The sequence below is a fragment of the Grammomys surdaster genome, unplaced genomic scaffold (assembly GCF_004785775.1).
Source record: "Grammomys surdaster isolate TR1022 unplaced genomic scaffold, NIH_TR_1.0 374, whole genome shotgun sequence".
Lineage (NCBI taxonomy): Eukaryota > Metazoa > Chordata > Mammalia > Rodentia > Muridae > Grammomys > Grammomys surdaster.
The window spans coordinates 285638-288830 of NW_021604793.1; positions in this window are offsets into that span (position 1 = coordinate 285638).

Consider the following 3193-nt stretch of genomic DNA (forward strand, 5'->3'; position numbering starts at 1 on the left):
GAAGCCAGAGGAGTACTGGCTGTGAAGCCAGAGGAGCACTGCTTGTGGCTCTGATCCCAAGCTCCCACTCAGGCCTGCCAGCCCGAGGATAGCACTGCCACTGTGGGCTGGGGCCTCCTACATCAATTACCAATCAAGGAAATGGCTCACAGATGTGGCCACAGGCCAATCTGATGGAGGAAGTTCCTCAGTTGATAGTCCCTCTCTCCAGACGATGATAAGCTTGGGCAAGTTGACAGCTGAAGCTAATACAACAGGGCGTGGGGGGGCTCTAAAAATTCCACTCAATTTCCTTGTCTCTTCAAATGCTCTATAAAGGTCTTTCTAGGGGTGAAACATATGGAGGAAGTCCAGAGGGTGATCCCTAGCATAGAACAGGTGGCACGAACACATAATCCCAACACTCAGGAGACGAGAGGGTCAGGAGTTCAAGACCATCATTGACTACATATAGAGTTTGAGGCCAGCCTGGACTACATGAACCGTGTCTCAGAAAGAAAAGGCACTATGTATTAGTTTGCTTCTCTGTTTCTGTGATTAAAAACTGACCAAGAGCCACTCGGGGAAGAAAGGTTTTATCCGGTTTTCAGGTTACAGTTCATTATCGGGGAAACTGAGGCAGGAACCTGGAGACAGGAACTGAAGCAGAGGTCGTGAAGGAGCAATGCTTACTGCCTGCTTGGCTGCCTTCCTAAAACAACCCAGACCCATTTGCCCAGGGGTGGCACCGCCCACAGTGGACTGGGCCCTCCTCCTTCAGTTAGCAGTCAAGAAAATATCCCACAGACACATCTATGGCCAAAGGAGACAATTCATCAATTGAGGTTTCCTCTTTCCCAGTTGACAATCAAGGATAGCCACACCCACTATGGCAAGTAACAGGAAAGATCCTGGTCTGGGCAGTGGGAAAACTTGGGGAGCTGAATATTTTTCGGGGAACATCTGGATCTGGGGGTATGGCTGACGGGTAGAGCACTGACTTAACACAAAACACCTCAGTAAAAGAGCAAAGAGTAGGCACGGTGGTACATGTACTTAACCCCAGCACTTAGGAGGCAGAGCTCTGAGTTCAAGGTTAGCCTAATCTACAGGGCAAGTGCCAGGACAGCTAGGGCCACACAGAGAAAGAAAAAGTAAGAGAGTGAAGGGCCCTAGGGTCAGTCAAGGCTAGCCCCTTCCAACCATGACGTGTCAGGGTCCCAACGAAGCTGTCCTGTGGCTGGCATACCCGAGTCTCAAGAATGGAGCTGAAGAAGAACAAGTTTGGAAAACTGGGGTGATAGTGGGTGGGGGAGAGTCCTGGACTATGAGAAGGAAAGGTGCAAGAAGGGCGAGCCACTGTGCTGGCACTGAGAGTCTGAAGATGCAGCACCATGACTGTCAGGGCCACCACTCTTGAGCCCTCCCTCTTCCCTTCCTCCCAATGCTACATGGAATAGATGTCAAAGCAGGAGGATGACAACGTGCTATTCCCTGCCCTTTGCACAAGTCAGCACTGCCGAATGTGTACGCGTATGTAAGCCTGAGGAACTGTACATACACAGACATCACCAGGGACAACTCACAAGAAACACAGCCTGGCTGTCCTTCGAAAGAGAAACCAGGCAATGGGGAAGGCCAGAGCATTCTTGGACTCTTGAATTGTGTATCACATGCCCGTCTGGCCCACTCAAATGCAGAAAGTAGTTTTTAATTTAAATTAATTTAAATAATAGATTACATTTTTTAAAAAAAAATTAAAGTCAGCTTATATGTGATAAAAAAGACAAAAAAAAAAAAAAATACAGTGGGACCAAAAGGAAATTGGTGACTCTGGGACCTAACCTGCCTTTCAAGATCATGGGCTGTAGGGGGGGTGTTAGGTTTCGAACCCAGAACAGATAACTCAAGTGCCAATTTAACACAGCAAAGCAGACCTAGTCTCTGGGTTCTCCTAACACCCCTGCATCCTCTACAGGCCCCTCCTGGCTGGTGAGCCCTGCCCTCTACCCTAAATGTCTCTTGGGCTGGGCTGTGTTTCCCTATATAATCCAGCCATTTTGGTTCCCTGGTCTTTTTGCCTACTCTCTTGGCCAGTCTCTGGGCTCAGGCTGCTTCTCTGGGTTGACAGTTGTTCTCTCCTCTCCTTTCTCCCCTCCCCGTCTCCTCTCATGGCCCAGGGTCATGTTCACTCTGGACTCTCTCAGATGTCGCTGCATAGATACCGTGTTCTCCTTCCTATCTATCATAAACTTCCTCCTCCACCTTACCTGGGAGTGGCCATGTTTGTTTCTTTCATTCATTAAGCACAGGCCCTGCAGGGATGAAGCCACAGCTGCCATCGGCCCTTGTAGAAACTGACTTCAGGACCCACTGGGTTCCAAATACTGAGAATCTGTCTCCCAAATAAAACCTTGCAGGGTCTGCACTGAACCCAACACGCCCTCCTGTAACTTGGTCTCCATTTTGCTTTGATTGTATTTAGTTTGTATGGGTTTTTTGTTTGGGTTTTGGTTTCTTTTGTTGTTGTTGTTGTTTTAAGGAGGTGGGTGTTTGGGTTTTGGGGGGTCTAGGGGGGTTTGGGAGGTTATTGTTTTGGTTTTCTGTTTTGTTTTTTTGGTTGGTTTTCGTTTTGGTTTTTGATTTTTGTCTTGGGTTTGGTTTTGGGTTTTGATTTGAGACTAACTCTAGCTATTTAGCCCAGGCTGCCATCGAACTCACACCCTCTTGCTCTCGAGAGCTGCAATTACGAGCATGGGCCACACCAGCTCTGTGTGCTGTGAGTCGTTGCTAGTCTACATTTAATATCATGTAAACGCTACATAATGTTAGACTGTTTTACTTAGGTCATAAGGACAAGAGAGGAAATATGAATGTTTGAGAGACAGGTGCAGTCCCTTCTCCTGGAATGTCTTCTATCCATAGTCGGCTGAATCTCCAGATGGAGAGCGTACAAGTATTCAAGGCTATGTATGTTTTAAAATGTTTATCTTCTACTCTCCCAAGTTTCCTCATGTAAATAAAGACTGTATTTCATTCATTTATTCATTCATCAAGACATGGTCTCCTGTAGCCCAGGCTGGCCTCAAACTTGAACTTCTGATCCTCCTGCCTCTACCTCCTCCTAAGTGCTGGAATAAGAAGCCTGTGCCACCATGCCTGATTTTTTGTTTTGTTTTGTTTTGTTTTGTTTTGTTTTGTTTTGTTTTGTTTT